This window comes from Thermobia domestica, chromosome 11 (assembly GCF_964235325.1).
Source record: "Thermobia domestica chromosome 11, izTheDome1.hap1.1, whole genome shotgun sequence".
Classification (NCBI taxonomy): domain Eukaryota; kingdom Metazoa; phylum Arthropoda; class Insecta; order Zygentoma; family Lepismatidae; genus Thermobia; species Thermobia domestica.
In genome coordinates this window covers 26,643,901-26,665,553 of record NC_137464.1, presented here as the reverse complement: position 1 = coordinate 26,665,553, position 21,653 = coordinate 26,643,901, and positions in this window count along the sequence as shown.

The following is a 21,653-nucleotide window of genomic DNA, read 5'->3' as shown; positions in this document are numbered from 1 at the left end:
CAGAGACTCTCAACATGGACTATCCAAAGATACTAAGATAAGATGTGTACAAGGCGAGAGCAAGGGATTCCCCAAAGGATGCGAAGAACGCCTCGGACGTTATGAGGGCAAAGTGAAGCATCCTTTGGGGAATCCCTTGCTCTCGCCTTGTACACATCTTATCTTAGTATCTTTGGATAGTCCATGTTGAGAGTCTCTGTGGGCCGCCTAACACCGCCCTTCTATCTCTTGTCGTTTTGCCAGAATTAGCCTTCAAATTTCATTTTCCCACCTTTTTGGACGTCCGTAACTCGGTTAGGAGGCCGAGATGGACATTGTGTTACATAGACATTTTTACTTGTTTTCATCTGTAGAATCACCTCCCAAGCGTTGTAAACAACCTTTCTTTACACACCTATATATATATATATATATATATATATATATATATATATATATATATATATATATATATATATATATATATATATATATATATATATATATATATATCGTTATAATGTAATAACTAACACATTTTCCACAATAACTTTAGTAGTATAATTTGTCTGATTTTTATGAAACTTGGCATATCTAACTTGCTATCTTACAGGCATGCTAGTTTAATTTACGAGGATGAAATTCGCCAAGAATAAATTTTCGCTCTATGAAAATTTCAAACTCGATGTCCACTATTTACCTCAGTGACTTTATCTCATATCACTATTCATTAGTCTTTTGGAGACGGGACCCTCTTCATAAGTAAAGCCAATGGTATGGACAGATTTTTTTTTTTTTTTAAATACAGGATTATTTGTAAATGATTGTACTTGTCGATTAAGCCCTGATAAAAGGAATGAAACTTGAAATATCTTACGCAGAACAAATCAAAATTTCACAGGAAATATAATTTAGTTGCGTGCTGAAATGTGGTGGGCGTGGGAAAATAGAAATTTAACACAACTTTTAACAATAATTTAAAATTCTCTCGCTCCAGATGCATTAAACTTGATGATACACACGAAATGAATATTGAGCTGTTCTGTAGAACAGAGTTTCTCAACCTGAGGGTCGCGAAGATAAGCAAAACAGATAAATATAATTAGAATCTAATACCGGAAAATATTTGTAAACATTATTTTGAATTTTGTTCTGATGGGCATATATTTTTATATATATATATATGCTGTTAAGAACAACAAAAAACAGATCTACTGAACATTTTCAACAGATTCGGAGTTGTTTAAAAATCAATTTAAATGAAAGAGATACGATATGAAACTAATAAGAACTGCACATTGAAATACTTGAAAAATACAAATGCAACAAAACCTGCATATTGAAATACAATTCAATTTGAAAGCTAACGAGTTTCCTGGGCATGGTGTGATTTCACTTGTGAGACAATATCCGGTTCAATCTTCGTGACGCACATTATCAAGTCATTTTCAATTGATAAACGATTTCTTGTCTTTGTTTTAATGCTTACCATGGAAGAAAAGCATTTTCGCACAGGTACGATAGAGCGAATGGAATTATTACTTTTAAAGCACCAGACTAGAATATTCTTCTCTCCTCTAGAGCCAGAACTTGCCCAAATCTTCGTTATGGAAAACTAATTGCAAGGAGCTGTCGGTTTTAATCCATTCGCTTTTAGGAAAGTTACTGTATATCCACTATATACAAGAAATGAATTCTACTCTTATAGAAATAAATGGATATCGTGAAATCTTCGTAATAGGTATATTAAAAATCAAACACAAGTTTATTAGAAACCAGAAATTTTAAGAGGGGGTCGCTGGCAAGAGGATGTGATAAAATGATTCTCGTGATAGGAATCAGGTTGAGAACCACGGCTGTAGAATAATGGCAACAATTTATAACAATAATGTAATGATGCATTCCTTGCTGCCACTAGGTAGGGAGAAAAAAATAGTTATTTTCAAATGATTGTAGACCAGGCCCTAATACGTGAACTGAAATTAAATGAAATCTTAAGTTTTTCGTCCCACGTTTATGCCGGTTAGGCTAAAGGAGACGGTGATGACGAGAAATGAATGAAATGGTGGAATGAAGGAAGTGGGAGGTAACGGGAGAACCCCGAGGAAAACCACGCACACGGTGTTTGTCCACCACAAAGTTCATTTGGCACAAGCTGGAGGTCCTAATACGTGTAGACTAACGAAGCTTAAAACATTTTACACAGAACAAATCAAAGTTTCAGTGTAAGAATGAGCTTTGTACACGTGATGAACTGAAGAGTGACGGGTGGATGGGGGCACGAAGGAACATTATCAAAGCATTTCTACGAAAATTTGAAATTTTTCATTCCTTCCCTCCCCGCGGCCATTAAACGTGACGATAAATATGAAATGTACATACAGATTTTTTTGGGTATGTTTATAACAATATATATAACAGTAGTGGGATCACGGGATACATAACGTGATGAGGGCACCCCTCAAAAAAACGCTTATACGCTACCAGGTAGGGGAATATTTTTTTTTAAAAAAAAGAGTTATTTTCAAATTATTGTAGATCAGACCCTAATATGCATAGAGTAACCAAACTTGAAATATTATACGCAGAACGGAAGAAAGTTCCGAAATAAATATGGTTTATCAAGTGAGGGGGGGGGGTGTTGAGGGAGAAAGACACCAAATTTTCAAATATTTTCTATGAAAATTTAAGTTTCTTCAGGCAGCACTCCACCGTCATCAACCGTGATGCACAGGAAATGTAAATTGAGACGTTCTTCTTGGATCTTCACAACAATATATATCCCAAACAGTATAGTGATTGTAGGATACACAGCGTAATGAAGATACCCCTCATAGACACCACTAGATACGGACTGGAAATTTAAAACAAAAATACAGAGTTACTTTCAAATTGTTGTTTATTAGGTTGCAACAGGCTTAGACTCATGAAACTTTCATCATTTTGAACGGAACAAAACAATAATTTTCGCGTTTTAGATAAAATAGATAGAAGTGCATAGATTTTACATAGATTTCACATCAAAAATGTTGAAATTAATAAGGTTTTAGTGTGTCAGCAGCAAGGTGTGTCGATCGAGTTACTTCGTACACCGAGTCTTTGATGAAAGTATTTCAAAAGAATTATTCCGTCTCCATTAAGATTAGCGTCAGGTGAGTATCCAGAAATGTTTACTGAGAGGGCTCCAAAGCATTTCTTTTGGGGGCAGGGTTCCAATAGATCTATGTAATTACAACGACTCACCAAAGGTAGTCGTCAACCTGGTTCGGCTAATGATATAAGTAAATCTTGAGTGGTAGTATTTGTTTACACATAAAAATATCTTCAATAATTATATACACTATTATTCTCACCTTTTCTATCGAAATTACAAGTCGATGATCGATATTAAATGGTTTATTAGTTGATACTCTTTTAACGTATTTTCACTCAAACTGTCTTGCAAACATACATGTTTGTTAGGTATCTATCAACAACTACATAGCAACTAATTATACTATAATGTATGTTTCTTACATATATTAAAAACATTCTTCTTTTGTTATTTTTAAATTAACATTATATCTGGTATAGTGCTTATGTAGAAGCACTTTCTGCCCAAAAATACAAGTAATTATCAATTTATACAAAGTATCTCGTTGTATAAAAATGTCGCCCGACGATGGGACTGAATATAAAAGTTACAAGGGAGCTTGGTTTTTATATTTAAGAACCACTGGTCCGTTTATAAGAACAATATTCCATAATTACGTCCTTTACATTTTGATCGACCCTCGCATATATATAACATTATTTATTTTCATTCATATAAATATATTTATAATAAATCTTTCATTTTATTATCATTTATCTTTTATTATATTAATATATATTTTATTATTAAAACGTCGTCGCTTATTTATATAATTAATGAAGGGTACGAATTCAAAATAGCAAGAAGCAATTACATTTTAAAACATGAGTCACCATGATCAAGGGCGCATTATATATTAGTTATTTTAGATGATATTCTACAGTATGCATTGTATGAATTAGGCGTCAGAATATAGAAGAATCTTATTCAAGTAACATATAAGATTGTGCATGAAGACAGTCGTCGAATAATTAGCTTAATAGAATGAATCATATACTTAACATAATCTTTGACAATTAAGTTTCAACACAAATCAAATATACTATAAATAACCTTTGCTTTTAATGAATCGAACTATAATTCTTCATATTAACAAGAAAGAGTTAAAATCATTTGAAAATTATCATTTGTTGAAACAAATGTGATAAAATATTTATGAGTCCATTAACCAATCCTATCAAGTATAGTGCTTGTATATCGAAGTCATAAGAATTGTTTTCATTATTGATATTAACACATAAACTTAAAAATAAATATTCACAAGAATCTATAGCTGGTATGGGTTTAACCCTTACTTCATTAACTAGAGTCAGTTTAAATTTGTACTAGCATATGATTCTAATAAAGTACATTGTACTGCACTATCATGATTAGGTTCCGCAATATTTTGTACATGTATTGCGTCGTGATTCTGATTTTGATACGACATGCCATCTCTTGAACAACGATTATGTCTATACATAGAATTTGTAGCATTTCTAGAATTTCGCCATGTATTTCGATTGTTTTTGTGTCTACTTCGGTTGAATGATCTGACATAATTATTGTCACGATTGTTTAGGTTAGGTTGATTACCAACATAGCTTTGCCTATTTTGCTCGTTCTGATTGCTTGAATTTACTCGGTTTAGATTGTGTTCCGTATCGTTCACACTACGGATATTTAGATTCCGAACAGGTACAAAATGATCTGAATTATTTTTACTTTTGCCTATTCCTGCTTGTTGATTCAGAGCATGGTATTGAGTTTCATAACATTGAACAAGCATTAATAAATGGTTAAAACTCATACACTGGGTAGAAAATAGGATCTGTTGTAACTTAAACGGTAGCAAATTTCGAATTGATGCTATGATTCTAGATTCCGATTGCAATGGATTTACGACTTTTAATTCGTTGTATGTATTTACAACAAACTCGACAACAGATTTGTGCAAACGAGGATTGAAATGTTGGTTTCTAATCGTGGCATCTCTATTTGCAAGCAAAAAGTCATTTTCGTAATTTGCGATTAGCGCTGCTTGGAATTCCTCATACGTACTAACGTGATCTCGTACTGCTTTAAACCATAAAGAACATGGTGGGAGTAATAAATGAGGGATTAGTTTCATATATTGTGATCTATCTATACACATTATATTGCACTCGTCCTGAAATTTTTCCAGGAAAGAAGTAGCATTCTCATTACATTTACCACTGAACTTACTCATAGCACGTATTTCACTCATCTTGACGCTTAACTTTACCTTCCTTTTATCATTCCGTGTTCTTGTTGAGCGACAATTCCTACCTATGGCGTGATGTGTAGTTGCACCATCTCTTTTCCGCCCATCTGTACTCCTCGGATGAATTTCTTCCAAAATAATGTCCTCATCAGATACGGGTGAAGGCGAAGTCATCTCTTGTGAACAAGGGAATTCTACACGATCATTATCCATGTTGTTGTGGTATGTGTTGTCCTGGATCTGTGGTGTCCTGATTTTCTCTTGTAAGGTAGCTATCAACTGTGTATTCACACGTATCTGGTTGGAGTTATCCATGACCTGAATCTTTTGTTGCTGTACAGAAGATTCTATTACTTCCAAATCCCTTTTTACACCACTGACTTCTTGGATTAGGTGGTTTTGATTATCCTGGCAATCCTCAGATATTCTTTTTAACTTTTCATCAAACTGCGAAGTGATGTCATTCATTGCCTGGATAATAAATTGTTTCGTCTCATCTGACTTCTGCTCCAATCGTCTGTTGGATTCCTCGGACTTCTGCTCCATCGTCTGCTTTAATTCTTCATATTGTCTGTTGGATTCCTCGGACTTCTGCTCCATCGTCTGCTTTAATTCTTCATATTGTCTGTTTATCGTCTGCTTTAATTCCTGCTTCATGGCTTCCATATCGTCTTTTCGGCTTTGTTCTTGCCGCTGTAAGACTAGTAAAATTCGGTCTTCTAATGTCATTCCTGGTGCTGCACTTCGTTCACCGTTATCACTATCGCTGGTTTCTTTCTGCATTGCCTCACCGTTCATTTTTCTTGTGATTATTCTACCACTTCTAAGTCTTGTCAAGTTCGTAGTTATTAACCTTATTACAGAAGTAAATTTACCCTTACTTTACTTCGGGATATGAATTTACAAGATTCCCGGGTGAGGTAAACCAAAATTTTTACAACGACTCACCAAAGGTAGTCGTCAACCTGGTTCGGCTAATAATGTAAGTAGATCTTGAGTGGTAGTATTTGTTTACACATTAAAATATCTTCCGTGATTACATTTACTAGTATTCTCACCTTTTATATTGAAATTACAAAACGATGATACGTTTTAAACAATTTTTATTCGTTGATTCTCTTTGAACGAATATGTACATAGACTGTATTGCAATCGTACATGTTTGTTAGGTATCTATCAACAACTACATAGCAACTAATTATACAATAATGTATATATCTTATATATTTTGAAAACATTCTTCTTTTGTTATTTTTAAATTAACATTATATTTGGTATAGTGCTTATGTAGAAGCACTTTCTGCCCAAAAATACAAGTAATTATCAATTTATACAAAGTATCTCGTTGTATAATATGGAACCTGTGTTGGTCTGCAACCGAAAAGACCAGGACTGTATTTAGGTAAGTGCTATTCTGTGCTCGAGCACAGGGCAGCAGAATTTAGGGGGCGGCAAAATTTTTATTTTTTTTAAAAAAAAAAAAAAGATTCACAATAAAGTAATATTTAAAACTAGCAACCCGCAAAGTCTCGAGCAAGCACGATAAATAATATTGTGTTTAATTCGCTCTAATTAGGCCTATAGTAGTTACTAATTAGCTAGCTTATGTGATTATTATTTTTTTAAAAAAAGAAAAAAAAAACATTTTCTCCCACCCCAAGGGGTGAAGATGAACTTGAACATCATGATAACTGATACCGTTAAACTCAGCGACCTCCAAAACTATGAATTTCACTCTAATAATGGCCGTTTTCCGGGGGGAGGGGGCTGAAAATTTTGTGCGGGGGCGGCAAATTATTTAGAACACTGGGCGCACAATATGTAAATACGGGCCTGGAAAAGACGATAAATAATTGTTAATTACAGTCACGAGAGAGAGGTATATTTTTAGAAAAAAAAATGATAGAACTAGATTAGGTTATTTTTATAAGAATAATAAAGATGAGGTGTAAAATCAAATCTTTAGTCTAAATCAACCATTTCTCTGTTAAACAAGTATATATGTTATGAAAGTCTATAAATGTTAGGCGAGTTACGAAATTTGGGAGATCAGGACCCGGTAGATCCCGTGGGTGGACCCCTTATTACGTTACGCACCGAGTGGGACGTTTCCCCCTTATTGTTAAGATGTATACGTATGAAAAATATTACCTGGCTTTTAATTAGGACTGTGAAAGAAAATGCAAGTTCGAGTTAAACCAGGGCCGTACACAGAGGGGGAAAATGACGGAAAAGAAAATATCTTTAAAAAAAAAAAACATTAAAGATGCTTGGAATGTTAGTTTATCTAGCGTTAACTTGAGAATTTCGGGGAAAGGTGTTTTTAACACAAATGCTACTTTTGGATAGTGGGTACTGCCTTAGGCAGTACAATAGAAGAACGTTAAAATACACACACACTCAGTATTAAAGATAAAAATGAATTTTTAAAACTAGGAAATTCGCATTATAATTCCATAATAAACACAATCTCTTAATTAATACAAAATCCACTTAATTTTAAATTGCTCCAAAATTGTTATTACATTATGATTTTTTAAAAAGGACCTCCATATTCAATTTTTATTTTTTGTTTGTTGATTTTTCTTGTTTTTGTTTTGTTTTTTGAAGCAAATGTGCTATTTGTTCAATCAAGTATCTGTATACATTACACACAGTACATGTAATACTGTATACAGCATATAGATACTTAAAAACAAAAACAAAAACAAAAAAACACTACAATCTCTCGCTACCAAAAAGAAGTAAAAAAAAAACTACAGTACATATCTACATTACATTGAATAGGCCATTTCATAAAAAGTGAATACTTTTAATTAAACGCTGTTTCAACAAGGTTAAAGCTTGTGTGTTTACATTTCACTTGCATTCACTCTTAATTGAAATTTGTTCATTAATGGCAGAATTTAAAAATAAAAGAAAGAAAGAAAAAGAGAATGAGAAGGATAGAAAAAGCAAAAAAACGAGAAGAATAGCCAACAATTGGGAGAACCAAAAAAATAAAAAAATAAAAATAAAAAAACGGAAAGAGATGTTATGCACAAAACAGAGAAACAGATATGTAACAACTGAATGGATCTCAATATAATATAAGTACCTCTTCATACGAAAATGTGAAGATCAAATGAATGGGTTATTTAAAAAAAAAAAACATTCCGAAATAAAACTAAATAAAAATTATCAGATGTGGAATATGGTGTTTAATAAATCACCAGAGGGCTTTGCTGATATTTTGTTTTTCAAAATTACCCCTATGTATACAATCATATTCAAAATTACTTCAATTTTGTTTCCTTTTGAGGAATTCTACACATATATGATACATAGCCTGATATGCATTTAACAAAAATTACACTTTTAGACTTTCATATAAGGCGTTCAGTGCAGAATGATTTTAAGTTCATATTAGTTGTTTTTGACGTTATTTCATTTTTAAGATCTCTCCCACAAGCTACTTTTTAGGTGTTGCAAGACCAAAACAATATTCACGAATAAATTAAATCTCGAATAAAAGCAAGGAATTCGTGTTAATATTCAGTTCATAACCTTTTATCGTCGCGAATTCTGTCAAAGGAATTTGAAGCTTAAAATATATAAAACGATACTCATCCCTGTTGTACTGTACTTGCGGAATATGACCGCTTATTCTAAGGAAAGAACACTGACTGAAAGTATTCTAGAACAAGATTCTAAGACGAATATTAGAACCCAAGAGGAACAGAAATGGGGAATGATGGGAACTTCATAACGAAAAACTTGTTCAAGTGGTTAATTAATTTAGGGGAATTCAGTCATTCTATGCGAAAAGTGGCGGACTCTTGAAAGTTAGTCAAAAAGTAGTGTAAATATTAGACGGAAACACACTGATCGTCCACAATTAACAACTTCTTTTACGGACAAGTTTACTGAAGAACAAGCAAATGGAACAGACGTTAACCGTTCCGGAAAAGTCAATAGAACTACGGAAGAGACATTTACAATCGATATCAACTAGGACGGTGGCCTAGTGCAGTTAAATCTGTGGAGATATAATTGCCACAGAGAAATCATTCCTTAAAGTAGGAAACATTACAGAAGGGTACTCTTGGGTCAAAAAAATAAAATAAAATAAAATAAAGACTGGAACAATGAACTATGAAAGACTGTACTCTGGACCGAGAATTTAAATTTCAACTTTTCACCTTTCAATGCTAGAAATGTGTGCGTCATCGTCTGGAATAACGCTTTTGATCAAGGTTACTACACTTTTAATACCTACAGCCAGGGCCGTGGCGTGGAGGAGGGGTGAGCGGGGCAACGGCCCCGGGCGCCAAAGTAAGGGGGCGAAAAATTCGATAGAAAAAAGGAAAAAAGATAGGAAAAATTGCTTGGAATATATGTATGGGGGCGCCGTCATATACTTTCGCCCCGGGCGCTGATTTTCCACGGCACGGCCCTGCCTACAGCAAGGCACGAAGAAGACAGAGCTATTGGTATGGGATTCTTTACAGACTATCAAGTTTATAATTTAGTTCGAATTAATGGAAAAATTGATAAAAACGTGTTTGACGATATTTAAGTGAGGCATGGATTCCATCAGGAACGCAAATATGGGAAATAACTTTGAACTACAACGGGATTACTATTTCAAACAGTCTTGAAAGCTATGCAGTAATTATCTGCAATACACAAGAGATTCTAGGGAAGCGCGGTGGCTCAGTGGTAGGGCGTTCACCTCCGGTGCTTGGGGTTCCTGGCTCGAACCCAGCTCGCGCCTTGTGGACCTTGTGTTGGACGAACACCGTGCTCGTGGGTTTTCTCGGGGTTCTCCCACTTTCTTCATTCCACCATTTCACTCATTTCTCATTATCACCGTCTCCTTTAACATTCGTGGGACGTTAAACTTTAAGATTTCTTTCTTTCTTTTTTTTACAATACAAACATTTCAGTTTCATGTAATGACTCTTGTTCAGTGATTTTCTCATAAGTGTTGCAGATTTGTAAGTACGAATATTAAATCACGATAATGGTTTTTAAAAGGGAATCTATCTAAACCTGATATTATAAGTGACTAGGTACTGGTATATGATTTAAGTAATGTAAAACTTGTTCTCCACAGAAGTAAACCCTATCATATACCTAGCCAATCACTACCTTAATATTATCCATTTCCTTTATGCCTAATTACAGACATATGCTTTTAGCACCTTTTAAGAGAAGCTAATTAGGCGTACTTTCTATGCGTATGGTGCTGGGTGCGATTACAAGGTATTTTCGGGTTCGATTACCATTGGGATCACCAGCTAATCTGTCCAGACAAATAATAAAACAGAATGTGGCTCTTCTTATAAAACAGAATGTATACAGGTGAATATGATCGACCGAATAATGTGGCCAAAATCTAACGTTCGAATTCCTCCCTTCCTATATAAAGCGGAATACACACCGATTGCTGGATCAGTCAGATAATAGGGATAAAATCTATTGTTTGAATACGTTCTTTCGTATAAAATCTAATGAATGACGATTAACAGGACCAGTCGGATAACAAGGTCAAAGTCCACGGCCCGAATATGCCCCTTTCTATAAAGTAAAGTTGAGTTGATTTTAGTTTAGCGTCCCGTTCAGCAGCAAGGCTATATGAGACGTGGACCTACTGATTAACGTGGAATCCGAACCACATGAGCTCCCGCCAGGAATCGAACCCGGGTCTGCCACGCCAAAGGCGCGTACGCTAACCGCTTAGCCACGAAGGAGCTCTCTATAAAGTAAAGTGTTATTACAAATTATTTTTCCAATTAGACATCTGCACAAATCATGTTTAACGACACTCAGATACGTTAAAATGTTGTCAATGCGAACAAAAACTCCCAACATTTTCATGGAGCACGGTTGCTTAGTGGTAAAGTGCTTACCTCCGGTGCGTGGGGCACCTGGTTCGATCTCCGGCTAAGCAAGTTTGTGGTGGACAACACCATGTTCGTGGGTTTTCTCGGGGTACTCCCTTTTCCTCCCGCCCCCGCCAAGTGAACTTTGTGGTGGACAAACACCGCGTGCGTGGGTTTTCTCGGAGTTCTTCCGTTTCCTCCCACTTTCTTTATTCCACCATTTCATTCATTACTCATCATCACCGTCTCCTTTAGCCTCCATATTCCACATCTCCTTTAGCCTAACCGGCATAACCGTGGGACGTAAAACTCAAAGATTTCATTTCATTTTCCCTTTTCCTTCCACGTTATCATTCTACCCATTCTTCCATCATCATTCATTTGATTTAATCATCCGTCTCCCTTAAGGGTCCTCACTACAGCGAAATTAAACTACCACTAATTTTAGAGTTTTTCTGTAATATCTTCAAAACAAATACAAATATTCGAAAAGCAGAAACGTAGTGAACTAGCCAATACGATTTTACATGTGATACCTTCACCACAATTCACCTATCTGCGTTTGGTATGCCGCTATTTACAGAACCCGCAAAAAATACTAAAATTAGCTGCAGTTGCAAATCGTAAGAAGATAGATGAGGTGTGATAACGGTATCACATGTAAAATCGTATTGTCTAGTTCACTACGTTTCTGCTTTTCGAATATTTGTATTTGTTTTGAAGATATTACAGAAAAACTCTAAAATTAGCGGTAGTTTAATTTCGCTGTAGTGAAGACCCTTAATCTAAAGGACGTACTCGTTCGACGTGAAACAGAAAGATTTTCTCTGAATAAATATTCCTGGTCTCTGAAGAAATTTGAAGAATCACTGTTCTATATACTGCTGATTCACACACCTTTATCGATGCGAAACAACACTACAGAAAAAAAAAGAACAATCATTACGTGTATTTCATGAATCCTAGTTCCGGTTTGTACTGAATCACTCACATGACCAAGAACAAAAAGAAAAGAATAAAAAAAACAAGTCAAGGAGATCATTTTCAAGTTCAATTTCGCGAATTACTATTACATAATCGTGCTCTATTTCTTTGATAAGTAGAGATCAAGTAAAAAAAAAAAAAAAAAAAACAAAAAAAAACCTGCAAGTATACTAGTACATCCCGCGCAAATTACGAATTTATCAACCGTGAAGTCTTTCTTTGATTCACGTTTCATATACCTAGAGGGCCAAACATGCATACTCGTGACAAATGGAGTTGTTACATTAGAATTATCAGTTTCTTTGTGAGGTGGGCGTCAGATAAAAAAAAAAAAAGAAAGAAAAAATCGATGATTCAAGCAGAAAAATGATCCCGTCCCATCCTCTCCTTTCAAATAATCGTCTTACATTAGTGAAAAAAATAATAATAATATACCGATACTACCAGTCATCGAACGAGACCTTTTTGATTTAAGGTGGAGTTTCTGAAACAAGCTTGTAGCAAGTCAAGCGAGCGTATTGAAACTTAAAAAAAAAGAAAAAAAAAGTTTTTGTGTTATTCGGGAGGAAGCTACAACACCCATCCTATAATCATATCGGCTGTTTATTGCGCAAAATTGGGCGATATATAGTTTCATGGTACAGTTAATAATGGCAATTTTCATAACAATAATGATACGGCTACAAGTAATAAGGGTCACTTTTGGTCTAGTATCTTTGTTAGCAAGTATTTTCTTCTTCTTCTTCTTCTTCTTCTTAATTTTCCCCCACGCGCGTGACGTAAGGCGACAGAATGAAAAACCACAGAAAATGAAGACATCAACATACCTTCCACCTTCTTCTATTCCTATAATTCACCTTCACAACCCAAGGTACGAAATTGTGGTCGAAAACAAGAAAGAAACAACTATATTAATTTCAGTCTATTTGCTTTGTTTTTTTGCTTTCTGCCAACTGGTGGAGAGATAATTTGTTAAAAACTAGGTTGTTTTACCTGAACACAAGATGGCAGCTCCGTCGGCCATATGTCGTGGTATACAAGTTAACATCTTTATGATATGTCTAACTTATGTTCTTATATATAGAGTATTTGTAAATAAAGAATAGCGGTCAATCAAGTTCGTTCTCTTCAACCTCCCTTCCCCTTACCGAAAATAAAAGAGATTTACAAAGTCTAGCGACCTAATTTCACACGAGGTTAGAACATACTGTAATCAAGCGCCCACAAAATGGACGGCAGGTGTGTAATATCCTACACAGTGAACAGGAGCGCGAAGATCCCAGTCAGGTGTCTCGTGCCAGAGGCTCTGTACTGGTGTCTTCTTGTTGCATTCACGTTGTTGTTTCTTTTTTTCCCTCTGTTTGAGTATTTTTCTCCAGAAGACCTACAGCAGATCAATTTCTTGTTCTTGTTTTGGATTTTGTGAGAGGAAAAAAGTGCAAAAAGATCGAAATAAAGTTAAAAAAAAAGATACTTTTTTACTACAGTACTTGAAAACATCTGGTAAGCCGATAGATTGGAATTGGAAATTGTTTTATAGATAGGAGAATAGGTCTTATTTTTTCTCCCGTTTCCTGATACGCATGACTTCATATCTCTGGGTGGTCTTTCGTCTACAATTTTAACTTCCAGAAACTCAAGATGCTGTTGATTTCCTGAAACTGAATACATACTAAGAACATAATACAGAGATTCTTAAAAAAAAAAAAAAAAAAAAAAAAAAAAAAATGTGAAACCAAAATAAACAAACATAACCTCGTCCTCGTCCCAAATAACGTGCTCTCTGGTTTCTTCTATGATTTCAGATGCAGCCTGATCTTGTCATATCTCTTTGCATTGAAAGAGTGTCAATCGTCCTCCAATGAACATGTTCCTCTCCAGGAGTGTCCACAAGGAGCACATGGCTGCATCATGGACTGAAGGTATAGGGGTAACTCCCTTCCCCTCACAAATTATAGCAGACATGTCAAATTTTGAATCTCAAGTTCGACAAATAGTCATCAATGGACATAAAACTAAATAAATATATAAAATGCCATCTGATATTGTAGCCCTTTAAAAACTAGAAGGAACATATGAAAATTCAAGTAGAGCATTCCTATTTCAAGTATACCTTTTCACCAATCATCAGCAGCAAAGATACGTAAGACGATATGTATAGTTTAAAGATTAGATATGAATCACGATGTTTTTCCACAAGGAATCGATTCAGAGACCTTGTGCAACAAAGTCACACACACTAGCCATTATGAAATGAAATCTGAGTTTTACGTCCCACAATTATGCCGGCTAGGCTAAAGGAGGCAGTGATGATGAGAAATTAAAGAAATGGTGAATGAACAAAGTGGGAGGAAACGGGCGAACCCCGAGAAACACACGCACACGGTGTTTGTCCACCACAAACTTCACTTAGTGCGAGCCGGGATCGAACCGAGGACACCATGCATCAGAAGTAAACGTTGTACCACTGAGCCATCGCGGCCCAATAGTCGTTATGTTCACTTTAAGGATATATTGTGCTTATTCTTAATTAACCGTGGTCTTTGGGACAAAATCGATTTAGCTTCCTATATTATCTATTTGAAATGTATTCCTTAGTGTAAATCCCAAAGTGATTCAACCATAACTTACACCATTGGTCATCTCGCGCCTTCCTCTGATAAATACCAGATAAATAGAATGAAGAAAATAAGGTCACCCAATCTTTAGACGGAGACATTGTGTCAATATTGACTTTTAGCAGGGAGAAAGACAAAAGTGTGTTGTAGAGGTGATAAGGAAAGCCTGACTGGAGGCGACATCTGGAAAATAGAGCCGTGGGGAGTTGGGCGACACAAGAGAATGAGCTTAAAGTCTATAGATAGATCCTTCCGCGCTCTCCACACCTCTACGAGCATTCACAACAGAAAATTGAGAGATCCACCGAAATCTTGTAGACAGAACAAACCAACCCCTCGCTCCACCAAAAGCCAAAACTTGCGACTGAAATAACAGGATGTTAAAAGTTATGTATCTGTCACAAAAGCAAACGTTTTCATTGTGACTTCTCGAGTCAAAGCGTTATCAGTTCGCCCAGGGACAAGAAAAGGAAAACGACACCGCGGTGTCTCTTGTCTCCAGAGACAGGACAAGACAACCAAAAGCTTGAGTGTGTGACTCTTGTAACAACAACAAAAAAAAGTTATTTCATCCTCTCCACCCCCACCCCCCACATACACACTTCAACTAAACCTTTAGACCGCTTTTATCAGTTTAGCTGCAAGATTTGTGTTTGTGCTGGGACAACACTTAGTCACACAAGTCGTCAACTTAAGTAAGATATTAAAGTTCCAGTTCTTTGTCACCTCATGACGTCCTGAATTGGCTTACACAAAACATTAGTTTCTTGCATTAGAATGAATCTAGCGAAGGCGATTCAGAAGTTGATGTAGAAACTAATCCAACAAGTACAGCTACTAGATAACCGATTTAACAAGAGGAAGTCCAGTAACAGTTGGAAAAAATCTTCTAAGACCACTTCCTAAAATTCCTAGACCTTCTAAAAAATACTGTATAAATGTAAACATTAATATTTAGATAGAGTATTACTATTTAAAAAAAAAAAAAAATTCTTTAGCCATTTTTGGCTAGGTGCCATAGTTTTAATCTAGGGCGTTTCGAAATTAGATTAAATATTTCATTTTAACGTTCCACGATTATGGCCTGTTAGGCTAAGGGAAACGATGATTAATATATGTGGATGATGATGGAAGATTTGGTGGAATGAGAATTTGGTAGGAAACGGGAGTACCCCGAGCAAGCCCACGAACACGATGTTGTCCATCACAAACTTACTTGACTGGGGATCGAACCAGGAACCTCACACACCAGAGGTAAGCACTCTACCACTGAGCCACCGTGCCTAGAGCGTTTTTCAAAATCAGATATCTGTCAAGTAATAATTTTCGTAACTTATAACTGAAAGGAGGTGTTTTTCACCCGTGTTCGTAGACACTGTTTCTGTGATACAAAGGATTATTTTTTTAAAATTAAATACACTGAGATGACACAATATATTGCTCTTCTTCTCAGTAAAGTAAGCGGAGAGAAGAAGGAGCATGCAGGATTTAAGACAGAAAGGAGTAGGCAGTAAATCTGACGTTGATCAAAGACAGAAAGGAGCAGGCAGGAAATGTAACGTTGATCAAAGACACGAAGGAACAGGCAGGAAATCTGACATTGATCAAGGACAGGTAGTAGCAGGCAGGAAATCTGATGTTGATCAAAGACAGGAAGGAGCAGGTAGGAAATCTGACGTTGATCAAAGATAGTTGTGACAGGCAAATAATAATATCTATAGTTTTCATTTTGCATTCACTACTTAGAAATCCGTTACTATGAATACACTCCCAATATATATTTATTGCATTCTCTTATTTCATCTCTTGCCTCTTTTAGCTGAAAGTATTTCTTACTGCGATTTTGCTGATTGGACAGCATGTTTCTGCGTCATGTATTGACCTGTTGGAAATGACTAATATAAAATGTCATTTCCTCAAGAATGATGGTGTCATTTTTTACATATTCGTCGATAAATCTCCAGGGCAGGCTCATAGCCACTAAACTAATTCCGGGAAGTCGAAATAATTTTGTTGGAGTAACTCGAGTCCAGCTTACAATCACTTGGACTACTCTCTCTCACACACACACACATAGAGAGAGAGAGCAAGTTAAGCTGATTTTTAGTCTAGAAAATCCACAAAGGCGAAATTTAGCAGGATTCTGTCTCACACACAAGATTTACAGGATTTAGCAGGATTCCATGTTCGTTGCTTAGCCAGAACTAATCTGTACAGCCGCAAATAGACGTAAATCATGTTTGTCCTACGTCCGCACGTGCAAAATACAGAAACTCATAGATAGATACTTTGATAAACATGATCTGGTTCTGTACCAACAAGTGGCGGACCATTATTAAATACAACATGCTTCATTCAGCTCGAAATAAAGTGACCATTTTCTCGGAGGCTTCCAACTATATCATTTTCTTGTTGAGTTGAGTTGATTGTGAGTTTAACGTCTCTTTCAGTAGCGAGGCTATATGAGACGGGACGTACTGATTAATGTTGAATCCTACCCACATAATCTCCCGCCGGGAATCGACTCGGATTTCCCACGCCAAAGACGCGTACGCTAAGCGCTTAGCCACGAAGGAACTCTTTATAATTTTCTTATGGTTTGCATAACCGATAGGATAGTGTCATGTATTGAGTTGTTAAAAAATTGATGTAAGATATCGGGTAATTTCATTAGACACATGCTTGTGACCACAAAATATACTGTCTGTATACTACTGTCATACTGTCATTCGAAAGCTTGTGTTCTCCCCTTCTTGGATATACTGTACTTCGATCTATTTTCAGGCTAAAAGAATAGGATACCAAAACACGATTTTCACAAAAGAAGCGCCTAAACACCTGAAGCATTAATGTGTGAGCGAATTTATAGTGCAGAGTTAGCCCCGAAAATTCTATTGCAGTTACGTATGTTTGGAAGAAATAAAGGTAATGGACGTCGTTCCGCTGTTGGTGACCACAAATTGAAGGTAGGGAAGAAACTTATATGTGGACCAAAAAAAAAAAAAAAAGTGTTAGAATATGGGTTGGAACAACAGAAGAGAGTTCCATAGGATAGTTGTCTCTCACCGACGTTGTTTAATATTTATCTATTACTAGAAGAGATAGTGAAACAAGGCCTACATAAAGAAGCCGGTATTTCGGTAGGAGATAGAATGGTTGGATGTATACGGTAGAGACCTGCACGGGCCGGGCTTGAGCGGGCCGACTCTGTTATTTCTTTGGGCCGGACCGGGCTGACACTGATTTCTCTTGAGGTCGGGCCGGGCTGCGGCCGATTAATTGCAATTGTTTAATAATTATTGACTTTAGTTAAACAATAATTAGAATAAAGGCAAATTTTGAAGAAGTGTGTACGTCAAAAATTTTACAAAATGAAACTTTTAAAATTTATTGGGCCCGGGCCGGGCTTGGGTCAAGAATTTTAAAAAAAAACTTATCGGGCCGGACCTAGGTACATTCGGGCTGGATTGGGTTCGGGCCGAAAAAATGGGCTCGTGCAGGTCTCTAGTATACGGTTTTCAAATGATTTGGAGCTTCTTGCGTAATCTAAAAAAAAAAAAAAAAAAAAGGCCAGGAAGTTAAAACATTTGGGGAAAGGACAAAAGCCAATGTGATGGGAATGAAGTGGTCGGTATCAAATATAGAAGTAGGAAGGGAAAAAGTAGAACAGGTGGCTAATTTTCGACACTTCTGTTGTATTGTTAGTGAGTAAGTTCGATCATGGAATAAAACCAAGGATAGGAATGGCGAAAGAAGCATCTAGGAAGCTATATTGTGTATCCTTAAGCAAAGAATTAAAAAAAAAAAAAAGTTCATTAAAAGTTTGTGTGCAGCAATATATTCTAGTATGGAGCAGAAACACGGACATTACATAAAAATGATGAAGAACTAGTTTTTTGGGGGGAACGTGAGTGTGGGAAGGATGGAAACAACTAATTTGGTCGAACGGAAAACGAATCAGGAAGTGTTATAAATAGTCGAATAGAAAAGAGCAATTGAAAAGAGGAAGATAAACTTATTTGGGACATTGGCTGGGAAGAAATTCTGTCATGATGGACATTGTAGAGGATATAGTGGCAGGAAGAAGAGAATGGTGTGGAAAGAGGCTAAAGTTGGTGGACGGTATTAAAAGAGATAATTCCAATGTTAAGGCAAAGAGGTTTAGCTGAAGACTTTGGTGTATAGAAGCTTCCTAGTTCCCGGCAAGTGACCTGCCAGTAAGGGATGGATAATAACGTGTTCATATACAGGGTGTTTCAAAACAACACCTACAACGTTTCGGAGGTGATTCCTGACACCAAGATAAGACAAAAAGTATAGACCAACTTGGGTGCTCAATTGCTTCCTTTCGGAGTTATAGGCTGCCGAAATTATGAAAAGATGAACTTTAAATATCCATAGCTCCAATACTATGAGACCTACCGTAGTCGGGTCAAGACTTCACTGAGGAATTAGCATGTGCCCTATCCAAATATTCAAGTTTCAGAACCCTGTGGTACTTCCGCGACAATTTTTATAGAGGTACTTGGTGAGTACCGGTACTTAAAATTATATCTCCGTAGCCAAACTCCCTCTATAAAAATTATTGCGGAAGTATCGCAGGATTCTGAAACATAGATATTTGGATAGGGCACATACTAGTTGCTAAGTGAAGTCTTGATTCGACTACTGTATGTCCCATAGTTTTGGAGTTATGGACCTTTAAACTTCACTTTTTCATGTTTTCGGCAGCCTGTAACTCTGAAAGGAAGCATTTGTGCACCAAGGTCGGTCTATACTTTTTGCCTTATTTTGGTGTCAGGAACCACCTCCCAAACGTTGTCGGTGTTGTTTTGAAACACCCTGTATATGAACACGTTATTATCCACCATAAACTCACATGATCTGGGATCGAACTAAAGTTCCGGGATCCGTGGTGGCTCAGTGGTAGAGCTTTCACCTCTGGTGCATGGGATTCTTGGTTCGATCGCAGCTCCTTCCACACTGTTTGTGGGGTTTTTTCTCGGGATTCTCCCGTTTCCTCCCACTTTCTTCATTCCAACATTTACTTCATTTCTTATCATCGTCGTCTCCTTTAGCCTAGACAGCATAATCGTGGGACGTAAAACTTAAATATTTCATTTGATTGTTTTTCGAAGCAGAGTTCCTTTGCTCCAGAGATGAACCATTGTATGCCTGTTGATGATGACAATGATTTCGTGGCACTTCATTCAAAGACTTACAAAGTATAATTTTCCTTTTCCTCTTCGTGAATGTTTCTTCTTATTCTTGTCCCTGATTTGAACTTATTAATTTGACTTACGGATTTTACTTAATTAGCGAAGGAACAGATTACGTATGTGTGTATGTGCGTGTGTGTGTTGTGCATGCCCTTTCCATTACGACTGTACATACTGCTGTCAAAGATGACTTTAAGACAACTTGTATTTACCTTTAAAGTATAAATAATAAAAAAAAGACCTTTTGTCTTCCAGGTTTCCTCTTAGAATAGAAAGAAGATCCACGACAGGAAGAAGAGGTGGAGGACAAAAAAAGGGAAGAAAGAAAAAAAAAGGAAAGGAAAATCGGAGAAAGATTGAGTACGTAGTGGAAGTTCAAACAGACACCGCCATATTTCTTTGTGCTATTGGTGTTACATCCATTGATTGATGTTTCGAAGGGAAGATATCGGATTTACAATGTATTCTCTCGTCATGTTTATCCTTCGCATGTCCTTTATAGATAAAAAATGACGCCTGCCAGCAAACACGACTTCAAAATTTCTATTCCAGTAACTCTACACTTTGACTTCTTGCTTTTGTCTTTGTCACGTCTCCATTTTTTTTTTCTGTAAAGTTTCTGCTGAACAAACTGTCAAAGCATCAACGAGAATTTTTACTTTATATTAGTTTCATATCAAAAGCATTAAAATACGAAGACAATAAACACAACTAAAATTAACCAAAAACCAAGTACAGTGAAGATTCCAAATGTTTCGTACTCGGTGTAAACAAGATGTCTCCAACTCAAAATTCTACGAACAAACATATTGGTGTTCATCAGTGGCGGATTCACTGTGAGAGCGATCGAGGTAGGAGTGCACCTAGAATTTTTTTGTAGGAGGGAGTCCAAAGTTTTCAGGTGCATTACCTCAACATACTACGTTTATGTAGTATTGAACTGGTGTTATTCTATACCCGAAAAGGCAGTAAGTAATTGTTAATTATTGTCACTTGTTTTCTCAGAAAAGAATATTGAACTAAGTTGTTTTTATAAGAATAAGAAAGTGGTGGCCTCGCTTAGCTTAGTCGCTAATGCTCTTGTCTTTGTTGAGAACGGTTCCGGGTTCGATTCCTGATTTGGCACTCGATCGAAAAAGTATAAAACGTTTCTTCAGGCCGCCTACTGAAAGACGTTTTCTTGGATTTTCTTCATTCACACCAGCCAAATGCCGGAGGTACCTAACTTACTTACACTTCCTTCCTTCCCTTTCCCCGGATAGTGTGCTCACCGAGTTACACCATTCCTCGAACGTAACGGTCTAAACGACCCTTGATGCCGACAGCCCAGAAATCTAAAATCCTAAATCCTATAAGAAAAAGAAAGTATAGACTAGATGAAGTGACAGATGATAAATCAAACATGTCTCAGCTAAACAAATATAGTTTCATTAAGAAAGTGTATAAATAAATGTCGAGTTTCAAAGTTTTTGGAAGTGTCCGGACCTGGTGGACTTCCCCGCGCCAGCCCATGGGGAGACCGCCACTCAAAATTATAACTTTCTACAAGGGCTCCCATCAGGGAGGGGCAAGGTGGCGCGCTTGCCCCCTAGAGGAAAATGTACTTCGGAAGATCGAAAACCCACTACA